Raw genomic sequence first — 16,011 nt, 5'->3', positions numbered from 1 at the left:
AGCGAACCACAGTGAGAGCCATTATCCACAAATGGCGAAGACATGGAACAGTGGTGAACCTTCCCAGGAGTGGCCGGCCGCTCAAAATTACCCCAAGAGCGCAGCGACGACTCATCCAAGAGGTCACAAAAGACCCCACAACAACGTCCAAGGAACTGCAGGCCTCACTTGCCTCAGTTAAGGTCAGCGTTCATGCCTCCACCATCAGGAAAAGACTGGGCAAAAATGGCCTGCATGGCAGAGTTCCAAGGAAAAAACCACTGCTGAGCAAAAAGAACATCAAAGCTCGTCTCAGTTTCTCCACAACACATCTTGATGATCCCCAAGACTTTTGGAACAACATTCTGTGGACCGATGAGACAAAAGTGGAACTCTTTGGAAGGTGTGTGTCCAAGTATATCTGGCGTAGAAGGAACACTGCATTTCATAAAAAGAACATTATACCAACAGTAAAATATGGTGGTGGTAGTGTGATGGTCTGGGGCTGTTTTGCTGCTTCAGGACCTGGAAGACTTGCCGTGATAAAAGGAACTATGAATTCTGCTGTCTACCAAGAGATCCTGAAGGAGAATGTCCGACCATCTGTTCGTGTACTCAAGCTGAAACGAACTTGGGTTCTGCAGCAGGACAATGATCCTAAACACACCAGCAAGTCCACCACCGAATGGCTGAAGAAAAACAAAATGAAGACTTTGGAGTGGCCTAGCCAAAGTCCTGACCTGAATCCTACTGAGATGTTGTGGTATGACCTTAAAAAGGCCGTTCATGCTCGAAAACCCTCTAATGTAACTGAATTAGGACAATTCTGCAAAGATGAGTGGGCCAAAATTCCTCCAGGACGCTGTAAAAGCCTCATTGCACGTTATCGCAAACGCTTGCTTGCAGTTGTTGCTGCTAAGGGTGGCCCAACCAGTTATTAGGTTTAGGGGGCAATCACTTTTTCACACAGGGCCTTGATGGTTTGGATTTTTTTTCACCTTTAATAATAAACACCTTCATTTACAAATTGCATTTTGTGTTTACTTGTGTTGTCCTTGACTATTGTTTAAATTGGTTTGATGTTCCGAAACACTTAAGTGTGACAAACATGCAAAGGAACAGGAAATGAGGAAGGGGGCAAACACTTTTTCACACCACTGTATGAACTATACCCTTTCCAAATGGGGATTCGGCTCTCATTTTTTACGATGGATCTCTAGTTTGTATCAAGATCCCAAAGCTTATATCAGATATGCATGGTACAAATCGGACGAATTTAATATACTGAGGGGGACTCGTCAAGGATGTCCACTTTCGCCATTATTATTTGCTTTACTCATTGAACCTTTAGCACAAAGAATTGAATTGAAATGGGTGGCTTTCATCATAAGCTCTGTTTATTCGCAGACGATATTTTCCTTTTTCTATCTTCTCCACATGTTTCGGCCCCAAATCTTATGGTTGTACTACAAGAATTCTCATTTTTTTCGGGCCTTAAGGTCAATATTCAAAAATCTTCAGCATTAAACATTTCACTTGTCGAAAAAGATAAACAATCTTTACAAAATTCACTAACCTTTAAGTGGGTAGATCATAGCCTCCCATATCTGGGTGTGCAGTTTACTCCTAACCCCTCCGATTTATTTGCAGCTAATTACCCAGCTCTATTAAAAAATATTACAAGGTCGTTATCTAATTGGTCATCAATGCCGATATCATGGTTTGGGAAAATCAATATCATAAAAATGTCTGTTCTTCCGAAATTTTTATATTTATTCAGAACTCTCCCGATTCATATTCCTGCATATTTTCTTAGGCTGATTCAACAAAAAGTAACGAAATTTACTTGGGGGAAAATAAAACCCAGACTTCACAAAAAAACACTTGTTCTCCCCAAAGCTTTGGGTGGTTTGGGATTCCCAGACTTTAACATAAATTATAAGGCAGCTCAATTATCTCAATTAACAAAATATCACTCTTCTACAGAGATTCCTTTATGGGTCCTCATTGAAGCTGTAGACTGTGATCCTCTTCCTATAAACAATATATTATGGTTACAACCTGCGGATCGTAAGTCTATAAATAGCCCAATTTCTAAGCACTCTCTATCTATATGGGATAGGTATAGAAATTCACATGGTCTGCAATCTCCACAAAATCCGCTATTATCTTTCCACAAGAATCCGACTTTTTACCCAGCCTGGAAATATCCCAAAACCTTTAAAGCTTGGTCTAAGGCTGGTATCACTTGTCTATATAATTTAACTTCAACTACATCAATAAAATCTTTTACAGATCTATGTGAATTATATAAGCTTCCACAATCAGAAATATTCAGATATCTCCAAATCAAAGATTTTTATACTCCTCTTCTCAATTTAAATGTAAACTTACATAATATTTCTCAATTTGAAAGATTTTGTCTCAAGGAACCACATGCTAAAGGTCGTATTACATCATTGTATACACAATTGATATCTAATTCTAATACTGTTATACCTAAATATGTGGCCAAGTGGGGAAAAGAAAGATTTGGATTGTACGATCGATTCTAGGTCTTGGTCCAACATATGGTCTTTCACAAAATCTTCCTCTATAAATATACTGGTGTCTGAATCATCATATAAAGTTCTCACACGCTGGTATTTGGTTCCTGCGAGAATCGCCAAATTCTCAACAGACAACACTGGCCTCTGCTTTCGTGGCTGTCCAGAAAAAGGTACCTATATACATACCTGGTGGCATTGCTCAATTGTACAATCATTTTGGAAAAAGATCTTTCTGATAATTACAAAAATTTTTGATCGTCCAATTTTTCCAGACCCAATTATAGCTCTCCTTAATTTAAAACCAGCCTTTCTGAATCAGAAACAATTCAAATTAGTTCTTACACTCCTGATAGCCGCAAAGCAGACTATAGCCAATGCGTGGAAAACAGATGTGGTGAATATTGCAGAAACCAAACGTAGAATGAATCAATCTTTTATCCATGCTAAAATGGACGCTATAGATACAGTGGTGTGAAAAAGTGTTTGCCCCCTTCCTCATTTCCTGTTCCTTTGCATGTTTGTTACACTTAAGTGTTTCGGAACATCAAACCAATTTAAACAATAGTCAAGGACAACACAAGTAAACACAAAATGCAATTTGTAAATGAAGGTGTTTATTATTAAAGGTGAAAAAAAATCCAAATCATCATGGCCCTGTGTGAAAAAGTGATTGCCCCCCTTGTTAAAACATACTATAACTGTGGTTGTCCACACCTGAGTTCAATTTCTCTAGCCACACCCAGGCCTGATTATTGCCACACCTGTTCACAATCAAGGCATCACTTAAATAGGAGCTGCTTGACACAGTAAGGTCCACCAGAAGATCCTTAAAAGCTACACATCATGCCGAGACCCAAAGAAATTCAGGAACAATTGAGAAAGAAAGTAATTGAGATCTATCAGTCTGGAAAGGGTTATAAAGCCATTTCCAAAGCTTTGGGAATCCAGCGAACCACAGTGAGAGCCATTATCCACAAAGGGCGAAGACATGGAACAGTGGTGAACCTTCCCAGGAGTGGCCGGCCGCCCAAAATTACCCCAAGAGCGCAGCGACGACTCATCCCAGAGGTCACAAAAGACCCCACAACAACGTCCAAGGAACTGCAGGCCTCACTTGCCTCAGTTACGGTCAGCATTCATGCCTCCACCATCAGGAAAAGACTGGGCAAAAATGGCCTGCATGGCAGAGTTCCAAGGAGAAAACCACTGCTGAGCAAAAAGAACATCAAAGCTCGTCTCAATTTCTCCACAACACATCTTGATGATCCCCAAGACTTTTGGGACAACATTCTGTGGACCGATGAGACAAAAGTGGAACTCTTTGGAAGGTGTGTGTCCAAGTATATCTGGCGTAGAAGGAACACTGCATTTCATAAAAAGAACATTATACCAACAGTAAAATATGGTGGTGGTAGTGTGATGGTCTGGGGCTGTTTTGCTGCTTCAGGACCTGGAAGACTTGCCGTGATAAAAGGAACCATGAATTCTGCTGTCTACCAAGAGATCCTGAAGGAGAATGTCCGACCATCTGTTCGTGTACTCAAGCTGAAACGAACTTGGGTTCTGCAGCAGGACAATGATCCTAAACACACCAGCAAGTCCACCACCGAATGGCTGAAGAAAAACAAAATGAAGACTTTGGAGTGGCCTAGCCAAAGTCCTGACCTGAATCCTATTGAGATGTTGTGGTATGACCTTAAAAAGGCCGTTCATGCTCGAAAACCCTCTAATGTAACTGAATTAGGACAATTCTGCAAAGATGAGTGGGCCAAAATTCCTCCAGGACGCTGTAAAAGCCTCATTGCACATTATCGCAAACGCTTGGTTGCAGTTGTTGCTGCTAAGGGTGGCCCAACCAGTTATTAGGTTTAGGGGGCAATCACTTTTTCACACAGGGCCATGATGGTTTGGATTTTTTTTCACCTTTAATAATAAACACCTTCATTTACAAATTGCATTTTGTGTTTACTTGTGTTGTCCTTGACTATTGTTTAAATTGGTTTGATGTTCCGAAACACTTAAGTGTGACAAACATGCAAAGGAACAGGAAATGAGGAAGGGGGCAAACACTTTTTCACACCACTGTAAAAACCAGATGACAAAGTTTGATATCATATGGAAACCCTGGATTAAATATTATACGTCAGATAATATTGACAACAGAGTTTTATTGTTATGGTTATTAAGATTTTTTATAGAATTACAACATTACATGATATATAAAACCTCCTCCGGAGAATTATTCCCTCCCCTTCCCCTCCTATATACCTTTTATGTTCTTCCCTTACTATATAATACTTACTATAAACATACTTTAAAAGTTATGGTCAAAACTTTAAAATCATATATTTTCTTTAAGACATATTTATATTTTCTTGGGATTAAAATGTTTAAAACTCAGCTATAAGAATGTTTTCAAATTCTAAAATATATAAAGGCCATTTATTGTCATTCCCAAAAAAAAAAAAAAAAAGAAAGTGGCCAGCAAGATCGCCTACAGTCGCATTACACTAAATGCGCCCGATCTCATCTGATCTCATCTGATCTCGGATGCTAAGCAGGGTTGGCCCTGGTTAGTACCTGGATGGGAGACCACCTGGGGATATCAGGTGCCGTAGGCTATTCTTAAATACGTTGTTGGCTTCGAAAACCTGTTTTATTTTTCTGCTTGTTTGCCGGGGTGACCATCTTGGCTTTTGTCAGGAGGGTTGAAAGTGGCCAGCAAGATCACCTACGACCACATCACCCTGAGTGCGCACGATCTCATCTGATCTCGGATGCCAAGCAGGGTCGCTCCTGGTTAGTACCTGGATGGGAGACCGTCTGGGAGATCCAGGTGCCGTAAGCTTTTCTTAAATATGTTGTTAGCTTCGACGACCTGTTTTATTTTTCTGCTTGTTTGCCGTGGTGACCATCTTGGCATTTGTCAAGAGGGTTGAAAGTGGCCAGCAAGATCGCCTACAGCCGCATTACTCTAAATGCGCCCGATCTCATCTGATCTCATCTGATCTCGGATGCTAAGCAGGGTTGGCCCTGGTTAGTACCTGGATGGGAGACCACCTGGGGATATCAGGTGCCGTAGACTATTCTTAAATACGTTGTTGGCTTGGAAAACCTGTTTTATTTTTCTGCTTGTTTGCCGGGGTGACCATCTTGGCTTTTGTCAGGAGGGTTGAAAGTGGCCAGCAAGATCGCCTACGACCACATCACCCTGAGTGCGCACGATCTCATCTGATCTCGGATGCCAAGCAGGGTCGCTCCTGGTTAGTACCTGGATGGGAGACCGTCTGGGAGATCCAGGTGCCGTAAGCTTTTCTTAAATACGTTGTTAGCTTCGACGACCTGTTTTATTTTTTTGCTTGTTTGCCGGGGTGACCATCTTGGCGTTTGTCAAGAGGGTTGAAAGTGGCCAGCAAGATCGCCTACAGCTGCATTACTCTAAATGCGCCCGATCTCATCTGATCTCATCTGATCTCGGATGCTAAGCAGGGTTGGCCCTGGTTAGTACCTGGATGGGAGACCGCCTGGGGATATCCGGTGCCGTAGGCTATTCTTAAATACGTTGTTGGCTTCGACAACCTGTTTTATTTTTCTGCTTGTTTGCCGGGGTGACCATCTTGGCTTTTGTTAGGAGGGTTGAAAGTGGCCAGCAAGATCGCCTGTGGCCACATCACCCTGAATGCGCCCAATCTCGTCTGATTTCAGATGCTAAGCAGCGTCGGGCCTGGTTAGGATCTGGATGGGAGACCACCTGGGAATACCAGGTGCCGTAGGCTTTTCTTAAATACGTTGTTGGCTTCGACGACCTGTTTTATTTTTCTGCTTGTTTGCCGGGTAACCATCTTGGCTTTTGTCAAGAGGGTTGAAAGTGGCTAGCAATATCCCCTACGGCCACATCACCCTGAATGCGCCCGATCTCATCTGATCTCGAATGCTAAGCAGGGTCGCTCCTGGTTAGTACCTGGATGGGAGACCGCCTGGGAATACCAGGTGCCGTAGGCTTTTCTTAAATACGTTGTTGGCTTCGACGACCTGTTTTATTTTTCTGCTTGTTTGCCGGGCTGACCATCTTGGCGTTTGTCAAGAGGGTTGAAAGTGGCCCACAAGATCACCTATGGCCACATTACCCTGAATGCGCCCGATCTCATCTGATCTCGGATGCTAAGCAGGGTCGGGCCTGGTTAGTACCTGGATGGGAGACCGCCTGGGAGTAGCAGGTGCCGTAGGCAATTCTTAAATACGTTGTTGGCTTTGATGACCTGTTTTATTTTTCTGCTTGTTTGCCGGGGTGACCATCTTGGAGTTTGTCAAGAGGGTTGAAAGAGGCCAGAAAGATCGCCTATGGCCACATCACCCTGAATGCGCCCAATCTCGTCTGATCTCAGATGCTAAGCAGGGTCGGGCCTGGTTAGGATCTGGATAGGAGACCACCTGGGAATACCAGGTGCGGTAGGCTTTTCTTAAATACGTTGTTGGCTTCGACGACCTGTTTTATTTTTCTGCTTGTTTGCCGGGTGACCTTCTTGGCTTTTGTCAGGAGGGTTGAAAGTGGCCAGCAAGATCGCCTATGACCACATCACCCTGAGAGCGCACAATCTCGTCTGATCTCGGATGCTAAGCAGGGTCGGGCCTGGTTAGTACCTGGATGGGAGACCGCCTCGGAATAGCAGGTGCCGTAGGCTTTTCTTAAATACGTTGTTGGGTTCGACGAACTGTTTTATTTTTCTGCTTGTTTGCCGGGATGACCATCTTGGCGTTTGTCAAGAAGTTGAAAGTGGCCAGCAAGATTGCCTATAGCCTCATCACCCTGAGTACATCCAATCTCATCAGATTTCGGATGCTAAGCAGGGTCATGCCTGGTTAGTACCTGGATGGGAGACCGCCTGGAAATACCAGGTGCGGTAGGCTTTTCTCAAATACGTTGTTCGCTATGATGACCTTTTTTATTTTTCTGCTTGTTTGCCGGGTTGACCATCTTGGCGTTTGTCAAGAGGGTTGAAAGTGGCCAGCAAGAAAGCCTACGGCCACATCACCCTGAATGCGCCCAATCTCGTCTGATCTCAAGTGCTAAGCAGGGTTGGCCTGGTTAGTACCTGGATGGGAGACCGTCTGGGAATATCAGGTGTCGTAGGCTTTTCTTATATACGTCGTTGGCTTTGACGACCTGTTTTATTTTTCTGCTTATTTTTCTGCTTGTTTGCCGGGGTGACCATCTTGGCGTTTGTCAAGAGGGTTAAAAGTGGCCAGCAAGAGAGCCTATGGCTTCATCACCCTGAATACGCCCGATCTGGGATGCTATGCAGGGTCGTGCCTGGTTAGTACCTGGATGGGAGACTGCTTGGGAATACCAGGTACTGTAAGCTTTTATTAAATACGCTGTTGGCTTCAACGACCTGTTTTATTTTTCAGTTTTTTTGCCGGGGTGACCATCTTGGCGTTTGTCAAGAGGGTTGAAAGTGGCCAGCAAGATCGCCTACATCCACATCACCCTGAATGCGCCTGATCTCATCTGATATCGGATGCTAAGCAGGGTCGGGCCTGGTTAGTACCTGGATGGGAGACAGTCTGGGAATATCAGGTGTCGTAGGCTTTTCTTATATACGTCGTTGGCTTTGACGACCTGTTTTATTTTTCTGCTTATTTTTCTGCTTGTTTGCCGGGGTGACCATCTTGGCTTTTGTCAAGAGGGTTAAAAGTGGCCAGCAAGAGACCCTATGGCTTCATCACCCTGAATACGCCCGATCTGGGATGCTATGCAGGGTCGTGCCTGGTTAGTACCTGGATGGGAGGCCGCCTCGGAATACCAGGTGCCGTAGGCTTTTCTTAAATACTTTGTATGCTTCAACGACCTGTTTTATTTTTCTGCTTGTTTGCTGGGGGGCCATCTTGGCGTTTTTCAAGAGGGTTGAAAGTGGCCAGCAAGATTGCCTACAGCCACATCCCCCTTAATGCGCCGATCTCGAATGATCTTGGATACTAAGTAGGATTCGGCCTGGTTAGTACCTGGATGGGACACCGCCTGGGAATATCAGGTGCCGTAGGCTTTTCATAAATACGTTGTTGGCTTCGACGACCTGTTTTATTTTTCTGCTTGTTTGCCGGGGTGACCATCTTGGCATTTGTCAAGAGGGCTGAAAGTGGCCAACAAGATTGCCTACGGCCACATCACCCTGAATCCGCCTGCTCTCCGATGCTAAGCAGGGTCGGGCCTGGTTAATACCTGGATGGGAGACAGCCTGGGAATTCCAGGTCCCGTAAGCTTTTCTTGAATACGTTGTTGGCTTCGATTACCTGTTTTTTTCTGCTTGTTTGCCGGGGTGACCATTTTGGCGTTTGTCAAGAGGGTTGAAAGTAGCCAGCAAGTTCACCTACGGCCACATCACCCTGAATGTGCCCGATCTCCTCTGATCTCGGATGCTATGCAGGGTCGGGCCTGGTTAGTACCTGGATGGTAGACCGCCTGAGAATACCAGGTGCCGTAGGCTTTTCTTAAATATGTTGTTGGATTCGGCGACCTGTTTTATTTTTCTGCTTGTTTGCCCGGCTGACCATCTTGGCGTTTGTCAAGAGGGTTGAAAGAGGCCAGCAAGATCGCCTACAGCCTCATCTCCCTGGATATGCCTGATCTCGTCTGATCTCGTCGGATCTCGAATGCTAAGCAGGGTCAGGCTTGGTTAGTACCTGGATGGGAGACCGCCTGGGAATACCAGGTGCCGCAGGCTTTTCTTAAATATGTTGTTGGTTTCGATGACCTGTTTATTTTTCTGCTTGTTTGCCGGGGTGACCATCTTGGCGTTTGTCAAGAGGGTTGAAAGTGGCCAGCCAGATCACCTACAGCCTCATCACCCTGAATACACCCGATCTCGTCTGATCTCGGATGCTAAGCAGGGTCGGGCCTGGTTAGTACCTGGATGGGTGGCCGCCTCGGGATACCAGGTGCTGTAGGCTTTTCTTAAATACGTTGTTGGCTTCAACGACCTGTTTTATTTTTCTGCTTGTTTGACGGGGTGACCATCTTGGTTAGGTCTGGTTATTACCTGGATGGGAGAACGCCAGGGAATACCAGGTGCCGTAGGCCTTTCTTAAATACGTTGTTGGCTTCGACAACCTGTTTTATTTTTCTGCTTGTTTTCTGGGGGGCCATCTTGGCGTTTGTCAAGAGGGTTGAAAGTGGCCAGCAAGGTTGCCTACAGCCACATCACCCTTAATGCGCCCGATCTCGACTGATCTCGGATGCTAAGTACGGTTTGGCCTGGTTAGTACCTGGATGGGACACCGCCTGGGAATATCAGGTGCCGTAGGCTTTTCATAAATACGTTGTTGGCTGCTGACGCGAATGGCGGCGGACGTGTTTGTTAACAGCTCCTGACATTCACGGAGCAATCCGCCGCCATCCGCACTGCACCGACATCAATACCCCACAGGAGTCACATCCTCGGACCCAGTGAGGTCCCCTGCATCTCCCCAGGGCAATATTACCCGGATACCATCCCAGCGGCCTCCCGCGTATCTCCGGCGGGGACTTCCATCGGCCGCCGCCATCTTGACTCCCGAGGCCTCCCGGACACAGCTGTGAACAACCACCAGGGAAGGTAAGGGACTGCCATCCGTCCCCCCCTGCTGTACATCACTTGGCCCCGGTCTCCCTAGAGGCAATATGGGGCTTTTAAATCGCCCAGAAAGACCGCGGCTGGCTCCGGCCCAGTGCGGCCTAGTCAGGCCTGAGGATCCCCGGCCTTTCCTGTGGCTGTAGCCCGCGGAGGCGCTCTGAGCACGGCCCGACCTCCCGCAGTGGACAATCTATACTATACCCAGAATACAATAGCTGCCCTGAACCCCCCCCTCTATTGATCCAGCCCTGCGGTGCGTCTCTCGGGGTTCAGCGGCTCTGCGGGACTGCGACTGCCGTGCTGCGGCCTGCACCCCCCCTGGAAACCAGAAGTTAGCGGCCCTTTCGGCTACAAGCAGAAGTACAAGGGACCCGAGCACGCGTCCCAACAGGTCACCCACAACCTCAAGGTCCTCGTTACTCAGCAACCCCCATCATGCAATATGTTAATGATGATGTGAGAATGTAACTGAGAGTCGCTCCACCCAGCATTCGACTCCGAAGCTCCGACTATGGCAGCAAAAACGCCCGCAACCTGCTCTACATTGGCCAAGAAACCCAAAGCAGCGGGATCTAACCAAGCCGCCACTGGGTCCTTCCAGCGCTACTTGGCTGCTGACAGAATCAGCACGGGGAGCAGCCACGCCAGGTCCACAAAACGTGCATATCCCTCTTCCCTGAAGACCTTTCGTAGGGATAGCTCACCTGCGTCATCGTGCTGCTCGGACCTTATGGAGGAACCCGGGCCCCCCTCTGGTTCAGAAATGTCATCGCTTCTTGGCGGCCTTAAAAAAGAGCTGGCCGGGATGTTCCACGGCCTTGAAAAATCAATTAAAAGAGATCACAGGTGTGAGAACAGATATGGCGCACATCCTCGACAGGGTGGAGGAAACAGAACAGAGGCAGGAATCGCACGCAACAGCCATCAGAGAACTTTAAGACTCTGTCACGCAACTTGCCCTTGCTCACCGCGCCTCCCTGTACAAGCTCGAGGATCTCCAGAATAGGAACCGTAGGAACAACTTGCGTATTAGAGGCCTGCCTGAAGCGACCGGTGACAATGACCTGGAACCGTCGATCTGCGGAATATTTAACACTATCCTGGGAAAGCCTCCTACCGATCCTCTGCCCTTCGATCGGGTTCATCGAGCCCTCAGGCCCCGCAACCTTACCTCAGAACAGCCCAGAGACGTTATCTGCCGTCTACACTACTTTACGGACAAAAATGCCATCATGGTCAAGCTAAGGAACACCCCCAACATAGATTTTGACGGCGTAATTCTCAATATTTTCACTGATCTATCCAAGGATACTTTCGATCGACGACGAGCCCTCAAACCACTGTTGGAACATCTACGCTCCAATGGAGTTACCTATAGATGGGGTTTCCCGGCTTGTCTCATCGCCATCAAAAATGGCCGCCCCTACACCCTACGGTTCCCTGAGGATCTGGCACAATTTCTGAAAGACCTAAATGTGGCGACGATGGAACTTCCGGGATGGCAAGATCCGGTTCCTAAGCCCTCTCGTACTCAGGGCTCCCAATGGCAATAATCCCCTCCTAAAAAGCAGCGCCCTTCTGCACCAAGCTCTACACAACACCGTAGACGACCATCAGATGACCGTGCCTAAGTGTTGTTCTTTCTCTTCTCCGGCTACTCTTTTCTTTTAATTGCAGGCCCCATCGCAGCATGTTTTGCTCAAAAGACAGCAAACCCAATGAGTGGAGACCTCACCCTCTCAGCACTTACGGAACACTGAGGGGAATACCCTCTGGGACCATGTTTTGGGTCCCAATAGATGATCCCACATCGGGTATGATCCTCGAAGGGTTATGTAAGCCTGCAAAATGTTTAACTTAATGTTTAGCTTCATGTTTAGCTTATAGTTTAGTTTAAAGTGAAGCGTCTTGGCCGTGAGAGAATATTTGTTCTAACTGTTTTGTTGCAGTTCAATGTTTTATGTTGGAGCATAATCGCATTCTCCTATATTCTATTTAACGCACAGTTGAATGCTGGTGGAGCGTATTGCTCCTATGTGCCTTCTGTTTGGCACGCCCCCTCACCCACCACTCCTTCTGGGGTTGAGGAGCATGGGTCGCCCTCGAGTCTACCTGTTCGGCCTCCTTTTGGAGGAACACTGCAGATCTCTGTGTGTAGTGATACGATTTCCCCCTTGTGTCCAGTTGGACGTTATTGTTATGTCTGTTCTTCTTTCTTTTTCACCCCCTCTGCAATCTTCCGCTTCTCCCCCACCTCATTCCCTCCCCCAAGGTTGGCATGCATGGCTAGGTAAGCCTAAGGGTCACGATCCATTATCATAATGACCACGCTCAAAATTACCTCTTATAATGTTAGGGGCCTAAATGTAGCGGCCAAACGCCATCAAATTACTCGGGAATTATGGGCTCTTGCCTCCTCCATTGTCTTTCTTCAAGAAACGCTCTAACCCCACTGTCATAGGATGCGCACGGTTAAAGCACTCCGGCGCACAGCTGTGTGCAAGAGGAATAAACGAAAGCACACAAGCACACACACACAGGGTGTGACCCCTCGCTGACCTATAAAGGAAGTGAGGTCATCCAAACACACTGCTGGTTTGTCTTCAGCTTCCTGTGATTCCCATGTCTGCTTCTGTTATCTGTATTACCCGTTGTGACCCGGATTGCCTTATCGACCTCGCTGATCTTCTCCTGACCCGACCTCTGGCTTGATCTTGGACTCCTGCTTTCTAACGTGTTTGACCCTCAGCCTGCATCTGGACTTACCTGCTGTCTCCTGTGTTCGACCCCTGGCTTGTCTTGGATTATCCTTCTGTCTCAGCGTTCCTGGTACTTGTCTTCTGATCTGGACTGTGTTTGACCCCTGGCCTGTCTCCTGGATTCTGTCTTTGCCTTACGGACTTGCTACCATTGCTTTCGGACCTTCCCACGGGACATCACCTCTCAGCTCTGCTCAAGCTACCTGCTGATCTGCTAGCAAGTGACTGTCCTACTGGTAGCTTGTGCCTCTTGGTGCAACCACTCTCTGTGCCACTTTCAGGGGTGGTCTGCGCCGAGTCGCAACAGCGACCGCTCTCGGCATCTTGGCCTCGGTGAGTACATTTATATGATAGTACAAACCAGCCATGACAGAGGCCAACAGAGCGGGTTCGCCATTAGAAGTCCTGTGCCAACAAGTCTCTGCACTCACAGAAGCAGTACAGAGACTACAGGATGGCTATGCGCAGATCGACAGCAGGCTTCAGCGACTAGCCACAGCTCCGGCACCCACAAATCCTACGCAGGCCTCAGTCAGCGATGCCTCCACACCTCATGTCCAGCCTCCACCTGGTATGATGATGGCAGTACCCGAACCACGAGTACCCACGCCTGAGCGATTTTCAGGCGACCGAAAGAAATTCAGAGCCTTTAAAAATGCATGTTCCTTGTACTTGGCTTTGCAACCCAGGACCTTTTCTTCAGAGATTGTCAAGGTCGGGTTTATTATCTCTCTTCTGGCTGAGGAACCCCAGGCCTGGGCCCATAGCCTTATGGAACAGAGAAGCCCCTTGTTAAACTCCACGGACACCTTCTTTGAGGCTATGGGACAATTATATGATGACCCTCAGCGTACTGCCACGGCTGAGGCTACCCTGCATGCTCTCTCACAGGGGAGAAGACCGGTGGAGGATTACACCGTTGAGTTTCGCAAGTGGTCAGCTGACACCAGCTGGAACGAGGCGGCCCTGCGTTATCAATACCGGTTGGGGCTCTCCGAGAACCTAAAGGATGAGTTGGCCCGAGTAGAGACTCCTGCCTCCCTGGAGGAATTAATCCAGTTGGCTACAAAACTGGACAGACGGATGCGCGAGCGGCGCTCCGAACGCCTCCAGGCCCCTCGGCCTAGTTGGATGCTTCCTAAGGCCACTATCCCGTATCCGCCCATCCCGGTTCCTTCGGGTCCCTCAGCTTCGGAAGGGGAGCCCATGCAGCTAGGTTTGGTCCGTCCTCGTCTCACCCCAGAAGAGCGACAACGAAGACGCCAAGCCAATCTGTGCTTATACTGTGGGGGGCTTGGACATTTCATTCACAGCTGTCCCGTGAGACCCCGTAAGTTGCCCCCACGGTGTGTAATGAACTACCAGAGTGTTGGTCCTGCTCAAACTTATGTGACTCTCTCTGTTTCCCTACAGCTGGCAGAAGAGAAGATCCCACTCCCAGCCGTGATTGATTCAGGGGCATGTAGTTGCTTTTTGGACATCTCCCTCGCACAGCAACTACGCATTCCAAGCCAGAATAAAGCAACACATCTTCTAGTCCATTTAGCAGATGGATCTCTGCCACTCTCAGGTCCAGTAACACAGGAGACACTACCTTTGCTCACTATTACAGACTCTGGCCATAGAGAACTTCTTCGCTTCGACCTAATATCATCTCCCATGTTCCCTATCATCCTGGGACTTCCTTGGTTGCAGGCTCATGATCCCCAGATCAGTTGGAACAAGAAGGAAGTGTCCTTTACATCCGCTTACTGTATGCAGCATTGTTTTGATTCTGTTCCAGCTCCTTGTATGACCGTGGCCCCCACCACTGATCACCTGCAGCACATTCCTCAGGTCTATTCCGAGTTTAAGGACGTCTTCGATAAAAAGAAGGCTGACCGTCTACCACCACACAGACCATATGACTGTCCCATTGAACTGTTACCTGGTTCTGAGATCCCTTTTGGACGAATTTTCCCCTTATCCGAGACTGAACTAAAGGCTCTCAAAGCCTACATTGATGAAAATCTTGAAAAGGGGTTCATTCGCCCATCTTCTTCGCCAGCAGGGGCAGGTATTTTCTTCGTGGGAAAAAAGGATGGATCCCTTAGGCCATGTGTTGACTACAGGGAACTTAATAAAGTCACAATCAAAAATCGCTACCCACTTCCACTCATCCCTGAGTTATTCCAGCGCTTAGGATCTGCCAAAGTATTTTCCAAACTGGACTTGCGGGGGGCCTACAATCTCATTAGAATCCGTGCTGGGGATGAATGGAAGACAGCCTTCAGATCAAGATTTGGCCACTATGAATATCTTGTTATGCCCTTTGGCCTGTGCAATGCCCCGGCCACATTTCAGCATCTAGTAAATGACATCTTCAGAGACTATCTTGATAATTTTATAGTGGTATATTTAGATGATATCCTTATTTTCTCTGCTTCTCTTGAACTCCACAGGGTCCACGTGCGGAAAGTCCTCACCATCCTCCGACAACATCGGCTGTACCTTAAGGCGGAGAAATGTGAATTTGAGATAACTACAGTTCAGTTCTTAGGATTCATCATTTCTACTGAGGGCATCTCCATGGACCCCCAAAAGATCAAGGCAATCTTGGAATGGCCTGCTCCAAGGGATAAGAAAGCCGTGCAAAGGTTTATAGGCTTCGCTAACTTTTATCGCAGATTCATCGCCGGGTTCTCTTCAATAGTCGCCCCCATTACTCAGCTGACCCGCCAACATACCCGATTTCAGTGGTCTCAAGAAGCCCAAGTAGCCTTTACCAAACTAAAGACCTTGTTCACCTCAGCTCCTATTTTACGGCATCCCGATCCAGTATTACCATTCGTACTGGAAGTAGATGCCTCAGAGACAGCCACAGGAGCCATCCTCTCTCAACGACAAGGGCCTAAAGCTTTGTTACACCCGGTGGCTTTCGCATCTCGGAAGCTAACCCCACCGGAGAGGAATTATGACGTAGGCGACCGAGAACTATTGGCCATCAAGTTCGCCCTGGAGGAGTGGAGATACCTCTTGGAAGGAGCCACTCATCCCATCACAATATTCACAGATCACAAGAATCTTGAATATCTGCGGACTGCCAAACGCTTAAGACCCCGTCAAGCCCGTTGG

General features: G+C 47.4%; 1 non-coding gene and 12 pseudogenes across 1 annotated transcript; all 13 read left to right on the top strand.

Moving 5' to 3' along the window:
- The first annotated feature begins 5,257 nt into the window (after window positions 1-5,257).
- Window positions 5,258-5,376, top strand: LOC143979557 (5S ribosomal RNA; annotated as a pseudogene).
- Window positions 5,377-5,721: 345 nt separating this feature from the next.
- On the top strand, window positions 5,722-5,840 carry LOC143979423 (5S ribosomal RNA; annotated as a pseudogene).
- Window positions 5,841-6,185: 345 nt separating this feature from the next.
- Window positions 6,186-6,304, top strand: LOC143979709 (5S ribosomal RNA; annotated as a pseudogene).
- A 107-nt stretch (window positions 6,305-6,411) lies between these two features.
- On the top strand, window positions 6,412-6,530 carry LOC143977683 (5S ribosomal RNA; annotated as a pseudogene).
- A 108-nt stretch (window positions 6,531-6,638) lies between these two features.
- Window positions 6,639-6,757, top strand: LOC143977518 (5S ribosomal RNA). Its single transcript, XR_013273794.1, has one exon. It is a non-coding gene; the product is annotated as a 5S ribosomal RNA (ribosomal RNA).
- Window positions 6,758-6,865: 108 nt separating this feature from the next.
- LOC143979663 (5S ribosomal RNA) lies at window positions 6,866-6,984 on the top strand (annotated as a pseudogene).
- Window positions 6,985-7,091: 107 nt separating this feature from the next.
- On the top strand, window positions 7,092-7,210 carry LOC143979280 (5S ribosomal RNA; annotated as a pseudogene).
- A 107-nt stretch (window positions 7,211-7,317) lies between these two features.
- Window positions 7,318-7,436, top strand: LOC143979731 (5S ribosomal RNA; annotated as a pseudogene).
- Window positions 7,437-7,544: 108 nt separating this feature from the next.
- LOC143979541 (5S ribosomal RNA) lies at window positions 7,545-7,662 on the top strand (annotated as a pseudogene).
- A 337-nt stretch (window positions 7,663-7,999) lies between these two features.
- Window positions 8,000-8,118, top strand: LOC143979260 (5S ribosomal RNA; annotated as a pseudogene).
- Window positions 8,119-8,894: 776 nt separating this feature from the next.
- LOC143978786 (5S ribosomal RNA) lies at window positions 8,895-9,013 on the top strand (annotated as a pseudogene).
- Window positions 9,014-9,357: 344 nt separating this feature from the next.
- LOC143978322 (5S ribosomal RNA) lies at window positions 9,358-9,476 on the top strand (annotated as a pseudogene).
- Window positions 9,477-9,713: 237 nt separating this feature from the next.
- LOC143979421 (5S ribosomal RNA) lies at window positions 9,714-9,832 on the top strand (annotated as a pseudogene).
- The last annotated feature ends 6,179 nt before the right edge of the window (window positions 9,833-16,011 follow it).

This window comes from Lithobates pipiens, unplaced genomic scaffold (genome assembly GCF_037356315.1).
Source record: "Lithobates pipiens isolate NorthernLeopardFrog02 unplaced genomic scaffold, aLitPip1_a1.2 Scaffold_13, whole genome shotgun sequence".
Taxonomy (NCBI): domain Eukaryota; kingdom Metazoa; phylum Chordata; class Amphibia; order Anura; family Ranidae; genus Lithobates; species Lithobates pipiens.
This window is presented reverse-complemented; position numbering and strand designations above follow the sequence as displayed.